Source organism: Ixodes scapularis, unplaced genomic scaffold (genome assembly GCF_016920785.2).
Source record: "Ixodes scapularis isolate PalLabHiFi unplaced genomic scaffold, ASM1692078v2 PGA_scaffold9__187_contigs__length_104089568, whole genome shotgun sequence".
Taxonomy (NCBI): domain Eukaryota; kingdom Metazoa; phylum Arthropoda; class Arachnida; order Ixodida; family Ixodidae; genus Ixodes; species Ixodes scapularis.
In genome coordinates, this window is record NW_024609884.1 from 626,625 (window position 1) to 646,771 (window position 20,147).

At 46.2% G+C, this 20,147-nt stretch overlaps 2 long non-coding RNA genes across 2 annotated transcripts; one reads left to right on the top strand and one right to left on the bottom strand.

Moving 5' to 3' along the window:
• Positions 1 to 5,243: 5,243 nt before the first annotated feature.
• Positions 5,244 to 11,036, top strand: LOC121046690. Its single transcript, XR_005798255.2, has 2 exons — positions 5,244 to 5,344; positions 9,420 to 11,036. It is a non-coding gene; the product is annotated as an uncharacterized LOC121046690 (long non-coding RNA).
• A 3,491-nt stretch (positions 11,037 to 14,527) lies between these two features.
• Positions 14,528 to 19,278, bottom strand: LOC115315087. The gene is made up of 3 exons (XR_003917671.4): positions 19,038 to 19,278; positions 17,901 to 17,991; positions 14,528 to 14,819 (listed from the first exon to the last, which is right to left on the bottom strand). It is a non-coding gene; the product is annotated as an uncharacterized LOC115315087 (long non-coding RNA).
• Between the last annotated feature and the right edge of the window lie 869 nt (positions 19,279 to 20,147).

Here is a 20,147-nt window from a genome sequence, read left to right on the forward strand (position 1 = left end):
CGAAACCTGCTGGCTGAAAAGGAGCTGATCAGGGATGATGCAGGTGTGACTGTTGCCTGGCAGTATATTATGTGTTTGGATCGCCTACAGCAAAAGGAAGGTCTCCATGCCAAAACCAAACTTCAGAGGTGGCACATTGATTTCCACCAACAGAAGACTATGGTGTCGTTGACGACACAGATGTTAAGCCGCTCCGTCAGCTGTGCCTTGTTGTTCTGCAAGGAAAAGCAGATCCCGCTTTCAGGGTGTGCAAGCCACTGCTGAGTTTGCAGCAGTAGCAGATGACAGCTTTTCCCTCACCAACTCTTGTCACCCCCTCGCTCTTGGCAGCAAGGCCCCCATTCGCGTCAACAAGGAGACCACCTTGACAAGAATCGACAAAGCCTCGCACTACCTCAACGGCCTCAACGATGCCACTGGCAGACCCCTGATCCAAGGTCCAAGAAAGACCGCCATTCTTGGATTTCTGGTGGCACCTCCAGTCCATCAAGGGTCCGACTGAAGACCTCGCACGGAGCGGCAGTCCTTTGCTCCACTGCCTGCTGACAGGCCAGCCGAGTCAAGACCACCTCAAATTGTTCTTTGCAAACATCAGGAACAGAAAGGGCAACGACAACAACAACCCTACGACCCTCAAGTTTCACTTGGCGTACAAAAAGTGCCTCTCGTGAGTGTTCTGCCTTCGAACCGTGGCAACCGTCAGGTCAATGGCACGGAGACCCTTCTGTTGAGCTCCTCGAACAAGCGCTAGCAAGGCCCAAAAGCTGACACAAGCCACAACGACGACGATGCCACTTGGGTTGTAGGATAAAAGCCTCTCTGGAAGTTTGCCAAGAGCATTGTACAATACATTGCGAGCCATGCGGCCGTTCACTTTGCAAAAGAGGCAAAATGCTCGGACTGTACAAGGATTGCACGTCTTACCACTGACAAATGTGACCTGGTGCGTGTCAAGGACAAGGGCACTCTCCACAGTCCATCCCCAGATATCCTGCATCTCAGCACCACTGCCGAGAAGGTGCTTCGCAGAAACTTTGACACAGTGGCCAAGGGAGGGCAGAACTGGCTCCTTAGGCTGCAAACCGAGACATTGACTACTGTTTCCTAGTCATTACCCTTGAAGAGGTTCGACCACCTGCTTGTCGCACAAACAATAAACAATCAGTCCCATTTCTCTGTCGTGCTCAAAAAGACGCTGGCACACTACTTTCAGCTGAGGATTCACCACATGTGCCGGCAGCAAAGTGCCGAGGAAAGGGGAGTGCCCGTCCGGCAATAGTACTTCAACAAGCTCGTGCTCTTTTGTGGACAATAACAAAACCTGCGCTATATTTGCCAGCTGAGCCTGGCCTCCGTTTGCAAGAAGCCATTTATGGAGACGTGGTGCCACATATCAAAAGACTTGGCTTCTCACGACAAGAATCGTAGAGTTTCTTTCCAAGTCCCGACTTTTTTTATTTGGTTTATTTATTTTAAGTATCCTGGGGTTAGAGTGCTGCATAAGGGAGTGATTTAATAAAATATTGAGGTTGTCATGGAAACAGTCAATGTCTTGGAGGGAAACGGTGGCTTCAGACAGGCCATTACAGCGGCCTGTTGAGATCAATGCAAGGGAATATCAGATGCAGTAGCAAGATGAATGAATCGTGCAGGTGGTCATTGAATTAAAACCTACAAAGGAGACAAAGTTTACTAATATGCCTACATGAACACAGGGGTGTTTGTACAAACCTGCATTGAAGTTCAGTGATGCTAACAAACTTAAAATAGAGAATGAAGTGAGTAGCCCGATTCTGAATCAATCCCGGATTGGGTGCGAGCTTGTGTTGGTTTCAGGCCGAGGATGAATATCCTAGTTTTGGTCCCACTGTTTTAACATAAGCAAGGCACTTGACAGATGAAGAAACCAGACGGAGGTAACAGCATAAGAAACCAAGGACAAACTTTGAATCAGAAAAAAGGGCATTCCAAAGAAGGTAGCGAGAGAAATGTACAACAAGACATTTGCAGTGCGAGACAGATTCAGCATCAAGGTTACCAATACTAAGGTGCCTGGAACGTGTCTCCGACTGGTGTGTTTAGCGTCCTACCTCGCACAAACATCAAAACCGGTCCCGAAGTAGCAACAAATGACGTCACAGAAGCCGGTGTGTGATGCTGTTGCATGTCGCGATTCTGGCAGTTGGTCGTAGAAATGTTGGCAAAAAGCCCGAGCGTTGCTGTCGTCGCGGTGTCCCAACTTCTAACTGCCGTAGCTTCTGTGGACCGTCGCACTGAAGGACAACCTGCCGCAGAACAGGCGTCCACCACGTCCACCACCGCCCGGATTGCAGCCAGCGACAGCATGACAGTTGCACAACGTCACCGGGAGGAAATCAAGGGACCACTTTTTTCGACGCAGTAAAGACAGCAATGGGGGACGCGTTGCAGGCAGCATGCCAATGGAGTAAGCAGTGTACAAATGTCGGCAGGTTTAAAACAAAAATATGTATATTTTGATGTGGAACCAACCATAACTTAAGTCTAAAATAACTTTCAAAGTTAAATTTTGCGTGGTTGATATGACTGCGCAAATGACACAGACATAAGCAAAGAAAAAGACAGCAATGGACCGACTAGGTATCTTCCTGGTATGCCAGGAGCTATATGGGAGTGCCTCTGGAGTGACATAGATGCAAGGATGCTTTGGATCCATGCGAGTACGAAAGAATAAACAGAAAGTGCGGAAACTTTTGTAAGTAGTCGCTTCTGAAAGATGTCGCCAAAAGCTGAAGGCACATATTTTCTCACGCGATCCAATTGACCGCTCGAGCAAGAGTCAGAGAAGATGCTGACAGAGCCCCGAGAAAAAGTCATGAAAAGAGAAACAGTAGCGCAGGCATGCCTTGCCCAGAAGTGCTTTGCTGCAAGGGCACCAGACCTAAGTGAGCACAACGATGCCTTCAGCATACCCAGGAGGCTGCTCCATAGCCACCAAAGATGGGTCACCCTTGAGAAGGTTGGCGGTCAGCCCGCATCACTTCGGTGGCCAGCCGTCCGTGTAATGCCACGACCTGCATCCACCTTATCGACCGTAGCAGACAGGCAAAAAGACAGCGTGTGCCCATCCTTGGAACAGCTGTGCTTGGTGAAAGACACTGTAACAAGAGTTACAACCCAGCATTATGCTGTCTCGGCTGCTCTGTACCAGAGAACAAAAAACTGCCGGCCCCTTGTTCTTTGCCTGCACCCGACACCAGCAGTGGCTGAAGGACTCCACTTGTGTCTGCGGATGTTCAGTCCTTCTTTAACAGCAAGACGGCGCAGCTGTAGCACTTGCTGGTAACCCCAAAAAAGCTGTAACCGGGGAAGAATTATAAAGTGGTTTACCATTTACTAGCTTCGACGTGAGCGAGCGAGCACAGTCTTGAAAACTTTGATCAACGAAATTGGTTTCTATCAAATATTCTCAGCCGTGTTAACACACAAACATCTACCAACTCCTTGCAAGCAGACAGCGCCGTGCCTAAAGTTAGTTTGACGTACCCAGACAAATTTCTTAGATATGTTGGACATAGCTGATTTTTTTCGAAGGTGTGTCAGTTGTATGCGCGGTATAGATCTTATATATGATGACAGTGCCTGGTGTGTGCTGAGGACTCGAGACCCTAAGGACCATGCTTCCAAGTCACAGAGCAAACTTCCGGTACCAGTGCCGCTCTTATAGTCACACTAGCTGTATGCATTCATCCATCCGTCAGCTGAGTCAAGTAGACTTAGAACACCATAAATACGATAAAGACAATGCAAAGACAGCAGTGCAGTGCAGAAAATTGTAAGCTTTGACATTGGCGGCCCCTAGGAAAAGAACGAAAAAGAGAGGGACAGAAAAACGGGGGAAAAGCAAAAAGCACACATTCTATTCGACGTCCGGCGCCCCTGTTTTCTTGCAAAATAACTGCTGCTTCGCGTTTATTAAAGTCTACAAGTGATTTGGGGAGGCCAGGGAGCCTGGGATCTTATGTCTGCCTCTATGCCCCGTGGGGGCCTGAGGCGGCCACAATGAACGTTGTGAACTTGGAAGATGGTTTCCTCTTCACCTCATATTGAGCTCTGTGCCGCACACGACCGGCGTACCTATCGACCGGGTACGTTCGATGTAATGCCTACAAACTGGGGCGGTTACGTCCCACGAAACTACAAGAATATGGGCCGGGTACGTCCGACGCTGGTCCAACGTAGCTACAAGAAAATGGGCCGGGTACGCCTACCTACAAGAAAATCGGCCGGATACGTCCGACAGTGCAGCGAGAATGCAAAACTTGCATGCGAGATATCCACGAGATGTTTGACATATACGACCGATTCTGTCAGATCGGTTAGGTATGGGCACCGATCTTGTAAGAAACATGCGCACCCGGTCCTATTTGTTTATCGTCTGCCTAGACCAACATGGCACGCATGGAGATTAACCATTTTCCTTCAGCGCGATCATAGCAGTTCAATCCAATTCGCACCGCCATTGTATGGTAGCCATTGCACTGCAGCCGTCGCCGCGCCACCGAGCTCGGCCGGCTCAGCCAACTCGCACCCGCTTACCCGGCTAGGCTGGCTAGGCTCTGGCCGCTAGGCCCCTATCCAGGCTGGCTCTCTTCTTGCCCTCTTCGACGCAAAGTTGGCAACGTCAACAACGCTTACAACAACAACCTTCTATGTGGCGTGGTGGCTAAAGCCCCCGATGTGTTTGCAAAGTCTGTCTAACGAGGCCCTAAGGCACGGCTCCGAGGCCCGTGTCTCGTGAGCGACCCTCAGGTACCTTGGAAGCGCGGCTGGGCACTTCATAACCACGGTGTAGGCGGTGTAGGCCCATAACACGTGTCTTGCGCGTTTCCACAACAATGGTTGGCGTCTGGTTGGCGGTAGTGAACTTGACGGGCAGAGCTGGTTGGCGGTACTTGAAAAAAAAACGCCTGTGGCCAAATGAAGCCAATGAAGCTCTCGGCTACAGCCTTCTCGGCTACTTCTCTCCGGCCGCGTATATTTATGACGTACGTCTGGTCCGGCGAACTGCTTCCGATTGCCGCGCTCTCAGCGGGCGTAGCCGGACGTTATTTTGTTTTAAATAAGGGAGTGTCTGCTCCGACGGCCGTCGCTCGAGCCATGTCCACACAGAGACGGCTCCTTCGACACCGGAAGTAGTAAAACGTCACTTCCGGTGTCGAAGTAGCTTGCCCTGTCTGGGCACGGCTCCTTCGACACCGGTAGTTGAGGGTGACATCACTTCTGGTGTCGCAGCCTCGTTGGCCTCGTGTGATTGTCACCGCTGTCACTGCCCTTCCCGAGTCTGCGACTGGTCAAGTTCTGGGTTGGTTTCACGCAAGCTTTTTGCACTCATTTGAAGCGTTCCACTTGTCATTTGCCCGATTACTTCTTTGTTTGTTTAACCATATTCATTAGTATTTACTGCCATTGTCTGTATTTTGCGCTTCGAACGCGTTAATTTGGATTTTTTATCGGGTTGTAAACGAGCGTGGTCGCACTCCCAACGTGCCTCGTGTTTTGGTAGCCGGTGATCCTTACTCGAACCCACCGTGCTCGAACCAGTACTTCTCGTCGATTGACCGGAGGGCTATTGAGGTCGTTGCATCTAGTGGGATTAGGATTGGGAACTTGTTTTCACGGCCTGACAGGCTTGCCGATTTTGACGTTGCCATCGTGCACCTCGGCACTAACACACTAACACCACCAGCGTTAGTGCTAGCGTGTGCATCAACAAATCTGGTCATTGGAACGACAGCGTAGTCACGCTGCCGAGATGCAGGTTATGAATGACTACTACCGGCAGGTAAACTCCCTGCAGCGCGAGTTTTGTCGCAAGGAGGGGTTCGAGTTTCTCGGCGGCTTGGCCAACGAGTAGCAGCAGTGGATCGCTCGCGACTGCTCGGAACGGACGACAGCCAAGTGACAGCAGCCCCAGCTCGTGACCACAACCAAAAAAAAAGAAAGCCCTTTTTATTTCTACGCGCCGCTCCTTATATAAGCGCTCTATAAATGATGGTGTCCTCTGGCGAGCAATAAGATAAACACCATCACCTTAGTTGTGCCCACTACATCTCCCCTTAAAAGATCTATAAGTCAGTCGCCTTGGCGGTCCAATCACACGACCGCAACCTGTGCGTGTCAGCCGAAGCCCTTCTTGCCGAGGCTTTGGCAATGATGCTGGTTGACCCTCACCAGGCGTAGACTGCTGTAAACTTGGTCCTTGATTTTGTTCACTGGCTGGCAGTTCCTCTGTTGACTGGCCTTTTGAGAAGGGGATTAGATGCCGACGGTTTCACTGCAGAGTTCCCCTGGGCGTTTCCACCACATATGACTGTGGTCACTGAGCAGGGCTGAGGATACTGCCTCGGCAATCCCAACTTCAAGGGGGTCGGAGGACTTGAAGTATGCCGGCAATTGTGGTTCTTTGCCTGTTGTGAAGTGTTTGCGGCATCTCTTGCCTTGAAGTTCTGATGGCTTGGCAGTGATGGCTGAAGTCGTTCTGGTAGACCAGGAAGTTGAGTTAGTTTTCTTCACATTAACAACTGGGCAGGAGAAACACCATTGACACCGGGTGTGTCTCTTTACGATAGGAGAGCCAGGTATTTATCGGTGCTCTTTGCAAACAAGTTCTTCACGATACGCACCATGCGTTCTACTTTGCCGTTATTCTAGGGGTATCACTGGCTCCTAGTCTCATGGCAAAATCTGTGTGCCTGAGCAAAGTCTGCAAACTTGTGAGATGCAAACTGCGGTTAAATATCTGTCCGCACGACGTTCGGGATTCCATAGCAAGCCATGCAACTCTTGACAGCCGAGATGGCTGCTTGTGCAGATGTAGATTTGAGAGAGATGACCTCAGGAAACCTTGAGTAGTAGTCTACAATCAGAACATAGTCACATCCTTTTAGCTGGAACATTCGGAATGGACGATGGCGAAGAGACAGCAGCCCGTGATACCCCCAGAGTAACGGTGCAGTAGAGTGCATGGTGCATACCGTGAAAGACTTCTTTGAAAAGAACTGATCCATACCTGACTGTCCTCGTTGCAATCCAAGTCGGCCATTTCGCCGGGCTGGTGAAAGTGAATGGTGCGGATGAAGTTCCGACGCAAACGACTTGGATACGGAGGTCACCTTCCGCCATAGTGACGGTGTTAGCCAGCTTCTGACACCATGTTCGGAACGGACGACGACCAAGTAACAGCATCCCAGCTCGTGACCACAACCAAAACGAAAAAAAAGCCCTTTTATTTCCATGCGCCCCACCGGTTCTTATATAAGCACTTTATAAATGATAGCGTCCTCTGGCGAGCAACAAGAAAAACACCATCACCCTAGTAGTGCCCACTATTGCGACGGCATCCACCCAAGCCAGATGGGCAACGAGGTATGGCGTCTGTGCCGACGAGCAGAAATATAGAGACATTGATCTCAAAGATGGCTACAGTAGTAGCCGCACAAGTACGCGTCTGTGCATATTCAGTTGCAATGTACTTAAGAAAAAATATTGACTGAGGTGTTTACAATGTGAAAGAGGCTTATTGCAGAAAAGGCGCCGTGGTAATGTGATCTTTCGGTTGCTCAACAAAAAATCCCCCTGGTGGTCTAAATATTCCTGTGCCCTCCGTTGTGCTTAGCACGTAAATCTAAAAAAAAAAATTTGTTTCAAAAATTTTACTTTTGAGGGTGTATGAAAATTACAATCACCCTTATACTCGGTGTTCACAAGAACTTGAAGTATTTGTTTTTAGTACTTTGCAAGGAAACTACAACTCCCTACTGCAAGTACATTTTCCAAACCTGGTCTTACTAAATTTGCGAGGTATATTCTTACCTAGCGAGGTGCGTAAGCAGACAATGCATTGCTTCATATTGTCTTTGAGAACAATGTCTTTTTCATCGTTCTTAGAAGACAACAGAGTTTTAGAGAACCATTTTTCAACTCTGATTTTGATATCATTGGTTCCGCTGGTATTCACTGCGCATGGAATGTGTGCACCTGCATGTCATATTGTTACTGGAGCTGGAAAATGGTTCCTTTGAACTCTCTTAACCATACTTCGTCTCGGATGTTTCATACAGCTCTGGGAAACACACAGGGACAAATGCATTGATCCGAGCACTGGTTTGTTTCGTGAGGGCTCAGGAAAATCTAAGCTCTTTCAAAACCCATGTGCCGATGTCCTTGGCTTTCCAAATAGTACCTACAACTTCTGAGGTAGAGTATAATTTTGCACCAACCTAACAACAAAGTGATAGACTGTAATTATGCAAAAGTGTTGATTTCTTTCGAAACCTCTTCTGGCCATTCCTCTCAGAGGACTGGCAGTTATAGACCGACACGCTGTTTACAAACAAGCCCGCGTTTGCCCACACCAGGTGTGGGCGCTGCGCGTGCGCAGAAACCAAATTCGTGTGAGGGGAAGCTACTGCGCATGCGCCGTGGCGACAACAGCGCCACCGCAGAGGCGTGACGTCAGAGCCGCGTGTTGGTCTATAAGTGGCTTATAACTTTATGTTAATACATGCTTTGCACGCAATGTCATTCCTACTTGTTCTGGCCAAGAAGTACAAGTTTGAAGGTGTGAAATTTATGCTGCAGAAGGTACGAGCACAGGAGCATGGTACGGAGTAATGACTGCTGATGTAACGAAAATGCAAGCCGCTCATCGGGGAGAGAAAAAAAGTACTGGGTGGCCTCTTGGCCATGTCTGATATTTGCCGCTAGTACCGCAAATAATTCCCATATTACACACTTGAGTACCTATGCATACCATGATTTGAAAAACACTCAGAGTGGGAATGAAGAGGACCATCAGTTTACTTTATTTTAAAAAAAAGACTGCATTTATTGTACTTTACTTCAACTGCATCACGCCCTGTATACTTACTACTCAACTTGATGTACATGATTACTCTAACTTTACTTCAAGTAGTTTTTAGATATGCTTTACTTTATGAAACACTGCTTAAAATTTTAAATGGACACTAACTCAGACAATTAAGTTGGGCTGATAGTCAGGTTTGGTGCTGTAGTATAGAGGTTAAAGGGAAGCTACGGAGCTTCTTGGGAAAAATGAGTTGGAAGTGAATTCTAGTGTATTTTTACCCCGTGAACCCGAATACCCAAACCATTTGCTGCATAAGTATTGTTAAACGCGAGAAAAACGCGAAAAACTGTCGCTGTCCGTGACGTCATCGACGGCTCTTTTGGCTGCCCAAGGCTAGGGGGGCGGGGCTTCAGCCCTATTTTGAAATTGCTCTTGTGGCTCTCCGGCGCGTCGCATTGAAATATAATTTTGATATCTGTTATTCTAAAGGCCAAATGAACGCAATTCAAGCGTTTTTTCTCAAATGTAGAAGTGCCCCATCTTCCCTTTAATAGTTGGGCACTCTCAGCTATCTGGGCAGGTTCTTGCCAAGTTCATGAACCAGCAGGCGCAGAACATCGTGCAGAAGATGGCCGGGGCCAGAATTCAGCGGGAGTACTAGGGGACAACAATGAAGGCTTCTTCAAGCGCTGGCTGGACCATCAAAAGTTCCACCAGCCATGCTCTGTGAGGTTGAGTTTCCTCCACTTTGCTCTCCCGCTGCTTCCGCACCACCTCTGCCACTTGCTTCTGCTGCTTCCTCCCCTGAGAGTACCTGTGCACCTTGTGAAGCAGCTGCTGATGAGGTGCAGAGATGTCAGAGCAGGGCAGAGATGTCAAAATCTGCAGGCTCTCCTGAAACAGGTGCTTGCATGGCCTCTGAGCTCGTTTTGGACAGAAGCCAACCAGTTGTCACATATGGAAAGGCTGAGCGGAGGCACAGACGGGGCAAGCCTTCTGATGTGCCAGTGGAGTAGAGCCATGGTGCTGGGTTAGGCTGGTTGGTGGTGTTTGAGTCCACAGCAAGGATAGTCGGGTAGGGCAAACCTGGGAGAGCATGCCTCTTGCTAGTGCAGAGGAGTGCCTGAAAGCCACATCTTCAAGGAGCACAGCTTCTTTGAGTGGAAAAGCTGTACTCCGTTCCACCTTCGGTCTCAGCGCAGTGGACGCCACAAGCCATTCCAGCCGATCCAGCACCAGGAGAAAATCGCGTGACCTGCCTGTTGGGCAGAGCGACACCCGTAGCTCAAGGTCACATGCCACCCTCTCAACGCTGGATTGGCTGGGATGGCTCCTATAGCGTCCACTGCGCTCGGACTGAAGGTGAAACGGAGTATAGTGTAGGGGAGTGCCCGAAAACCACTTCCTTTGGAAGCACAGATTTTGGAGGGAACGGTGAGTGTGAAGCTAGTGCAGAGGAGTGCCCAAAAGCCACTTCCTTAAGAAGCACAGCTTCTGTAAAGGCCTGCGAGCAAGCAGCCCTTGTCACTGCCGATGCTTCGGGTAGAAAAGCTAGTGCAGAATGCCTAAAACCACTTTCTTGGAAGTTGCAGCTTGTGCAGAGAATGGTGAGCATGAAGCTAGTGTAGAGGAGTGCCCAAAAGCCTCTTCCTCGGGGAGCACAGCTCCTGTAAAGGCATGGGAGCAAGCAGCCCGTGCCACTGGCAATGCTTCAGGTGGGAAAGCTAGTGCAGAGAAGTGCTTAAAAGTCGCTTCTCGGGGAGCACAGCTGTAGAGGCTGGTAAGTGGGTGGCCTTTGAAGTGACTGAAACCAAGGTAGCGTGCCCTTTCCAAAGCACGGTGCGAGGAGGGAAGCAGCGTGGGTGAAGTACAAGAGCACGAAGCGACAGTCTCGCAGGCTGTGTAAGGCACTAAACCATACTGCCACTATTGCATCTCCCCACAATTGCTTGGGATGGAGTAGACCTTGCATAGGGTACCTCTGTTCTTTGTATGCGTCCGATAATCCATTGTCTGGCTTGGGGGAGGACAGCCCAGCATGTGCGACAAAGAGCAGGGCCACTGGAGGCAAGCATCCCGTCACAGCCCTGCTGCAGAACCATTTTCCTGCAGGCCTAGTTTAGCAACTATCCAACCTATCTAGCAGCATTTGAAGACTGGACCAAAAAAGGGTTGCATGTATTTTCAAAAAAAAAAAAAAAAAGGTCAAAGACATGTTCACGAGTTCAATCTGATGAATTTAAGTACTCCATGGTTGAGCAACCGGAAAGAATAAACACAAATTCTGGACGCAAACAGACGATACAACTCTTTCCGGTTGCTTAAGTATTTACCAACACGCTCGTTTTTTAATGTTAATCATGGTTGAGTTCATCTAGTCAAACCAACAGCTAACTCCTTGGCCCAATGCGGTGAACGAGGGCTAAATGAAAAATTGATTGATATTAAGGCATTTCTTAGCAGCCTTGCAACCTTCCCTAGCAACCAGGTGCAGCTCTTGCCATAGTCTGTTGCACCCTGTGCAGCTTGAGAGGATGTATCTCAGCAGCAGCTAATAGACAACAATCGGTGGGGCAACCTTTTCCGAAAAACTGTGCATTAGTTTGATCAAACGCAGGAGGCAGACCACGAAATGTGACAGTTATAAGCATGCACTTTCTGGAATGCTCCACAACAAGGCACTTCGCCTTAGTATGATATAGGGCAGAGTTAATTCCTCTCTACAGAAGTTATTTACTTACTGAAAAAGAACTGGCATGTGTAAGATCCAAAAGTTCTCTGTCTGATAGTGTTATGAATATTGTGCGTAAATGTTTTACGTAACACATAAAACATTTCCACATTGGGGTGGTTTTCAAGCTGTTCTGTTAGCTGAGGGACTAAAATTCAAACAGGTGAGAGATGCTTTCATTCAGCTATTGCATACAAGAGTTCCAGACCATTGGCAGTGATGTGATACTTGTGCCAAAGTACTACATCTTGCTACATTTGACCAAAATCTGAGGAACTCGAGCCAACATTGCGCCAAAACTTAATTTTAACAACTTGCAATTTGGCCGGAACGATAGGATTGTGTGAGTTTGCAGATCTTTAGAATATTACGTCATATAACATACTAACTCTGTCTGATTTCGCATCAAACACAGACATTACTCGTGTAAGCAAGTGCCATTGTGTTTTGCCTTTTTTCTTGTATTTTGCCGGGCGCATCCCAGAAGTCGCCTACGAAGGTCAGAGGGCACGAATGTTGTGTTCTTAAAGGCTTGTGTTAACACTGACTCCTTGGCATCAGGGGTCTCAAACGTGGATTCCAGCGCCATGAAGATACAACTGGCTGGCGTCGGACCAGATGCGGCATGTGCCAGCCAGGAGAGACCAAGCACCGCGAGAGAACTATACAGCAGTCTACCTGTGGGACTCTGAGCAAGAGCATTGTGCGATGGTGGTATGCAACCACCATAGTTCCCAAATTTGTAAATTTGGAAACTATGGCCTAAATTTGTACTTTCGACTACTATATTAAACCCAGTGTTTTTTTTAATTGCCAAAAGCTTAGTTGTCAAGACCTCATTTATTTTCTAGAATATATCTTATTTGAGACTATTTCTAACACTCGGAAGTTCCGCAATAATTTTCGTGTTCTGTTCTGGCGGGTTAGTTTCGCTGAGTGCGCTTCTCACCGCTCACTGGTGTACTGCAGTGAAGCGACAACCGCGGTGTCGCTTGTGTCTTGCTTCGCTGCAGCGCACCTGTGTGCTAAGGGGAAAGCATACCTCCAAAGCTATACTGGACGATTTTTGAATAAAATTTGGCTTGTATGTATGATAGACTGACTGCAGTATCGTGGAGGTATCTTTTTCCAATTCTAGATTTAGCAAGGATACTTCAGTATTGCAAATATATTTATGTGGACTCTTCTTTAAGTTAATGTATTATGCCAACTTTTTTGTTTAGTGGTCACTCTTATCTAAGTGTGAGTGAATTAGCAGCTAAATTACCAGAAGTAGAGAATGCAAGCCTGAGAAGAACCTTAACGAGTTCGGCGAAGTTGTTTATAAGAAGGCATATTTATCATTTACAGGCCAATTTTAGGGGCGAAGCTCCTTAGGGTCTAGCCATGTCCGGCATCCATGCTCACATCGATTGCCATCCCATCTGTCTTCTTAAAAAAAAGAAAAAATGTTTGTGCAGTCAACAGGATTCAAACCTGTGCGGGGAGACCCCAATGGATTTCTAGTCCATCGCCTTAACCACTCGGCCACGACTGCGGGATGAGTAGGGGCTCTGAGGTGTGGTAGTAACTCAAGAGCTGGGGATGACATGGATGAAACGTTGCATGTAGCCGCTCAACGTCTATACAGGAGAGGGTGCTGCGGTCAAATGCGTATATAATCGCGTTAAACTTTGCATGCATTGGCTCAACGTTTATAGACAAGAGGGCGGCTGTCAAATGCTCAAATGCGTATATAACCACGTTCCATACCACACATTCCATACCAACGCAACCCAGAGCTCAGCACTACCTATGAGCAATAAAAAAAAATCAGCACCATCAGCACTACCTATGAACAAGATCAGTATCATCAGCACCACCGAGAGTTTCGCCCCAATCAACATATGAACAAGATCAGTATCATCAGCACCACCGAGAGCTTCGTCCCAATCAACATCATTCAACATGTGGAGATACGGTCATTTTTTTTTTTGTTATGGAGTTCTAGGTATAAAATATAACTTATGTTTCATAATCAAATGACGAGTGATTTTTTTTCTGTATTAAGAACTGCAGTTTTATTACAACCTCTAGAACTTGAAGGAAACAAATTTAGGCACTCAAAATTATTGTATTCTAGCATTATTTCACTGGGATTCCATATCTAAATTTACAATTCACCACAATTCATGCTGTCCTTCATCTGTCATCTTCTTGTCACCGTGTCTGGTGCGTCTGCGTGCAAGTAAACTGCTAGTTTTGTGCTTGAGGAAATCAATCCTGCTGTGCAATCGATGATAACGAAAGGTTGCACATAAGTGAGAAGGCAAAGTAGACTCTGCCTAGTTGGACAGGTCAACACATGAATCTTAATGTAATATTTGCAGTGCTATGAATGAAAATGGAATGTGCGCTTGTGCTCCAAAAGTTCTTTTGGCTGCTCCAAGAGCTGCTCCAAAACGACTGAGCGATCACGTCACTGCATTGGCTCTCAGTATCAAACATTGGGTCACCTCCAAACTCTGTTTTTGCGTATGGTTATATTGACAATGTTCCTCCTGATTTTGTCAAGCAACTGTGCAGCATTCTGAAGTTACAATTGGCCACTATAAATGTTTTTATAAAACCTGCACAAAGTCGAGGCCAAGTCAAAGTCAAATTTGGGGGTTTTACATACCAAACCAACGACGGGCATCTGGCACACCCCAGCGGAGGACTGAGGATTAATTTGGACCACCTGGGGATCTTTTGACGTGCAACCGAAAGCTCGGTTACACGGCGCCTCTTCCGCAATAAGCCTCCGTCGGATTGTGGGCACCTCGGCCGGGATTTGAACCCGCCACATGGGGATCCGTAGGCCAGCGGTCTCGCCTCAGAGCCACCGAGATGGCTCACAAAGTCAAGGCGGCACTCTGGAGTGTGGCTTATTCACAATAGCTAACATGCAATACATAGCATTCGGCAAAGATCTTACCTCTGTAAGCTTCTGACAACAGTCAATGAGGACCCATTTACTAAACTGCATTCTAAAGGGAATGACAAAAGACTTTCCCATAATAAATTTTATTGTTTCTCAAGTGCGACCAAAAGACTTCGCTTACGCTGTTCATTGCTTGTGCAGGCAGCCTCTGCTTTGTGCCGGTGCTGTTGGCATTATTCAATGTTTAGGTTGTCCATCCCTCTTTCACGAGGAGTGTCCAGGCAGAAAACCTAATTGTGGCATACAGTTTGCATGCAGTCGAGGGTGTATTGTCACTGGAATGCAGAAGGATAGGCAGAGGTTATCCTAAATGACTGTTTCAAGACCTTGAACTTTATTTACCATACCCGCCAAGTTCGGAAAAACCAAATCCGGGAGAATTTTCTAAGCGGGGGGGGGGGGGGGGGGGGGGGGGGGGGGGGGGGGGGAGGGGAGGGGAGGGGAGGGGGGGGGGGGGTAAATGTTTTTTAAAAAGAGACATTGATAACAAATGTAAATGAAGACAACTTCATTATATTTATATTGCACTGCTCATGCTAGCGAAAAACTGCTGCGCCTCGCTATCGTAGCAGCCGTTTGTTACGACGGCAAAAACCACTTATTTAAGTGCGAGGAGGGAAGGGGGGGGATTTGAGTTTTTTGGGAGATTTTTCTGGCAATTGTACTAATTGGTCAAAATTCGGGAGTCTCCCGGGTAATACGGGTAACTTGGCAGGTATGATTTACCCTTGTTATGTTTATTCTTGTTATTCTTTACCTTTGTTATGTCTCCACCTGCATATTTCTTACTTTTCATCATTAGAGTTTGATATGACAAAAACTGACTGATATATTTGAAAAGGCATGTGACCCTGTAATAAGTTGCAAATTATTATTACAATTGTGTTCAGACACTCATCGTGGCCAACAATTTCAATAACAATTGTTGTAAAAAAAAAAAAAAAAACTTGCTCTCGAGACTAATAGATGGATAATAACAGCTGTATCCTTTATAATGGGTGGCAGCTTCCACCACCTAGCCTAAAACATTAACAAAAACCAGAAACATCATCCACTGCCTCCTTCCCCCGGCGAGGGAGTCGCCAATTTTCCTCTGGTCAAACCTTGTCAGCATCAGCAGATTCCTCACGAAACCGCAGTAAATGTTGGGGCTTAAGTTTAATGAAATAATTCGCAACTGGTTATCAGGTCACACCTTATCATCTGCAACAGAGTGCCCTCTCCATTTCAAATACCATCTTTTTTCCCTTATATTTAGCATAAAAAAGTACTATGTACAGCTGCTGATTCCTATGGGGGACAAGACAAAAACAGCTTAGTAATTTGAATTTTTATGCTTTGGTGCATGGTGCTTTTAATCTTTTTCTTTTCTTTAATTTAGGTCTTTTGGAGGAGCCCGACTGCTAGAGAGCGTGCTCTAAGGTGTTGGATAGAGAAACGGCTTCTGTCAGGAAGTTGTGAAAACAACTTCCAACTACAAGATAAGCATTCATGCCCACGGACCAACAAGCTTCTTTTTTTTTTTGTTGTTGTTGTTAATGTTCCTTTTTCTTTTTGGTTGCATTTAGTTCATTTCTTTTTTTGTGCTTGTGTTAGGTCTTATTTTGTTGAAATAAACTTTTTGCATCCATTTCATTCATGCTATTCTTGTTGCAAAAACACCGGCAGCAACATTCGTTCAAGATAATGCTGCAGAACAGGTTACATTGAAGCAAAGCAAATGTGTCAAAGGGACTGACAATTGAAACAGTTAGCATATTAAACTTCATACTTCTTGGAAGGCTCGCTGATGTGACTGCTGCACCAAAGGCCTTAACCTGCTATATGCTGCTAAAATTAACCAAAATACTACTATCATGAATTTGTGCCAACGCTGCACGAAAAGCTAGACTTTTGCTCGCTATTTGAGATTTACTCGGAGCTTGGTACCTTGCTGGATCATTATGGTAGAGGATGGTGCTCGTTCTCAAAAATACAGGCTATTGATTGGACTAACACACTATTTGATTTTACCTTTGTATCGAACAGGGACAGTACACTTAATTTCCCTAATAGTCCTCATTATTTTAAGTTTGTTGAGGTGGCCACACTAGCTTTGGTGAGTGCACTTCTCGATAGGCTTTGGTGCACTGTGGAGAAGACACTCGTACTGTAAACAGCAGTTTTGTCAGGTTTGCTTCCCTGCAACACACTTTCGTACTAGGGGAAGACTTACCTAATGAGCAGGGTATTAAGAAATTAAACATCTGGGATATGGTACATGTTGATCTGACAATAAAACCTTGCAGAAAAATTGCAAAAATTAACTGCAGCTATTATGTAGGCGTGCATGTGACAGCAAAACGGCGAAAAAGTATTCCGGAATGCAGATACTTGTAGAAATACATTTGTTCCCGAATGGTGCTACGTGAGGAGGGTATAATTCGTGGTGAATACGAATGGTAATTTATGCTTGTGCTCCTCTTTTTGTGCCATTTTAAGCACTACCCCTTTGCTCAAACTCTTTATTTATCATTATGCCGCTAGAAAAACATGACACCCCCCTTGAACCACATAGTTATAGAACGGTAAAGACTGCGTATCATGCCTGACAAAACGCGTCTGCCCAAAATGAACATTGTTTTGCCATGAGGGCGCAGAACCAGTGCAGCCGCCGCGTTGGGATCGTCATCGTCATCAATGTATCGGGATCGTCAGTCTGCATCCAAGAGCTACTCAAGGTGGGGGCTATCAAGAGTGTGATACTTTTCCTGTGTCTTTTAAGAAAAATATGAACATAGCACCACGTAGCATCAAAAAGAAACAGTTTACACAAGTCAATCTTTCAACGCTTACCACAGGGAGCCAAACCTGTGCAAGCAGGTGCGTAAAACGCTCTCAGAATATCATAATTGAGCACATTCCTACCCTAGGTTAGGATCTTGATTCTATGTCCACCATGGGTGCATTATTTTCTGAAGTGAAAGGAAATGTAACCTCTCACTGGGCGTTATTGTTAAACATTGCAGACATTTGAGCAAGAGCTCCGAGAAATGGCACCACAAGCAGAGATGGGCGAGGAGTGTCATCTGCTCTTGTTGTCTGCTTCTGCACAGACGCTGAACTGACTCCGGAGCTGGTGCAAGCTTTTGAGGAACTGGGTCTGAACTCGTTTAGAACTGGGATGAATCGAATGTGCCAGTGCAGCGGCTGTGCAACTTCAGGGTGAATCGAATGTGCCAGTTCCTGCACTGCTGAACTAGTTCAGCCACTTCAGGCAAATCAAACAGACCTCTTATGATGTTGTACACCCTCACTATAATAGTACCCTTAAATGTCAGTAGCAGACTCTCATCAGGCAACCACCGAAACGGTACCTTGTGTCAGATGCTGGGACGACCGGCGTGTCGCAGAAGAGCACGAGAACACACATGCCAGTGAGCACAACAAGAATGTCTAAACCACGGTCTGGAAACAAAAGGTAGCAACCTGAAATTACATGTACCACCCATCTCGATGCATGGCACGCCTGGCAAGAAAGCCGGTTTGGGCACGACGTCGCATAGATAAGAAGTGCAAGACATCCTCTCATGGAGTTTTAAGCTAAGACACTGTGAAAAACTTGTCTAACTCTATGCATTTTTTATTAAAGGAATTTCTTGCTTTGAAACTCACATTGGCACATTTAAAATCTTATATTGTGACCCATACAAAAGTACTTAATATTACTAGTGCGACACTTTTTCTAAGCCTCAGAACTGTCTACTTAAGTAAAGGTGTCAAATGCTGTCCAGCTTCACCTCATTTATTCACGCAAGACAACTAAAGAGCTTGAACAAACATTCACCATATCAAAGCAGAAAAAATATGTAACTTCACATGTAAAAAAAAAGAATGTGTTTCCCCTGTGAATTGCAGTTTGATACTAATCAATGTTGCAGGCCTTATCAGCAAAAAGTGGCTAAAGTGCTTAGCGAAGAAAAAGAAAAAAGAAACTTTTTGTGTTGGGATTTGCCCTTACAAGGTGCTTCATTTGCATTGCACACCCTAGTTAAGTGTCTGAGCATTACATGCCCCAGGCACTCAAACGATAAATACCTCGTTGCCTGAAAAGCACGTTCTAGCTTCGATCCGCAATTACAGTTTTGCGAATTCGCCAAGCTTAGTAAATTCTAAATAGTTTTCTTCTGCACTTGAATGCTTTAGGGAGAAGGAAGAGTTCGATTTATACAGTTAAATTTTTGTAGGGATCGTTGGCTTTGCCAAGTGCTAGCTACAAAATAATGCATTCGCCAAAAAGCATAACATTTCAAATGTAACTATTTCGCGAATCGAAAACAGCAGCCCAGGTTCGACACATACGAGCGGTCAAAAATACACGGCATGAGAACGACGCAGCAACCGGCAACATCACAGGAATTTCGTAACAGCACAGAAAAAAAATTAAATTACACCCATTCGCTCGGCACAACTATGATTTTATTATGTATAAAGCAACACGAGTTTCAACTCACCAACGCAGGTTCGATGTAACGTTCAGCGTGCTTGGGCCGCTGGGTAAGAGCAAGGAAGTTTTGTCTAGTAGAGTATAGTTATGACATTTATTCCATTCCTGATGCGCTTATCGATCTTTCAACGAACCAATTCGAATGTCACCACTGAAAATGTTTGCAGAAAAGCCAAAAAAGTAAAATATTTCAAACCTCCTGCACCTTGTGCACAGGACTGGTGAGCGCCATGACACAACAGATCCGCAGAAATTGAAACACGTTTGAATGTAAACATAACAAATTTGTTTTGAATTTTCAAAGTTAATAGATCTTGTTTAATTAACAACATTATTTTTTATTTTATTTTATATTTCTATAAGCATGCGGTAAGAAACAAAGATTGGAAAATCAATCTGTGCGGTGGTATCGGGCTATTCTCTATGCCGCGAAACACAAACAACATGGCGGTAGTGTGATGGTGGCCCGTTGTCTTTTTTGAGGATGTACTGGGTGTGCGCCACTGCAGAAATACAGTGGGTGCGATTTTCGGACTTAAGGAAACGGTGGTGGTGGTGATGGTGGTGGTGAGGGGGGAGGGGGGAGGGAAGGGAAGGGGAGCAAGGGCACAAACAACGGGCCGGCATTTTAAGTGTTTTTTAATGAACAGTTGGGGGCGGTCGTTTGTTTGCTGAAACGTTCGACCAACTGAGTGCCATCCCGTTGTGTTCTGCTCTTTCAGAAGAGAATAATACTATTTCTGCTATTGACTGGACACAGAACGGAGGAGGTTGATACGACTATTTATTATTGTAAAAAATAGACATAGCACAATAAAAATGCAGACTGAGAGGCACGTAGAACGAGCGCTGTGTTTACATGGTCGGACAGAACGGTGTGTGTAATGTCATTCATGTGATGCATCACAAAAGGTGCATAGGATCCTAGAACAGATACTACATACTACTGAAAGCCAGAGCCGAACTTCAACTGAAGACACTCTTGAAGAACACGGAACATACCGTGGTGTTTGTAATCAATGTATCTGATGGAACGTTGGGCTATTCTGAAGTTCTCTCGGTGCGTGAATCTTGTGTATTAAACTGACTGCACTGTGCACTTGTCCCTTTTTTCTTC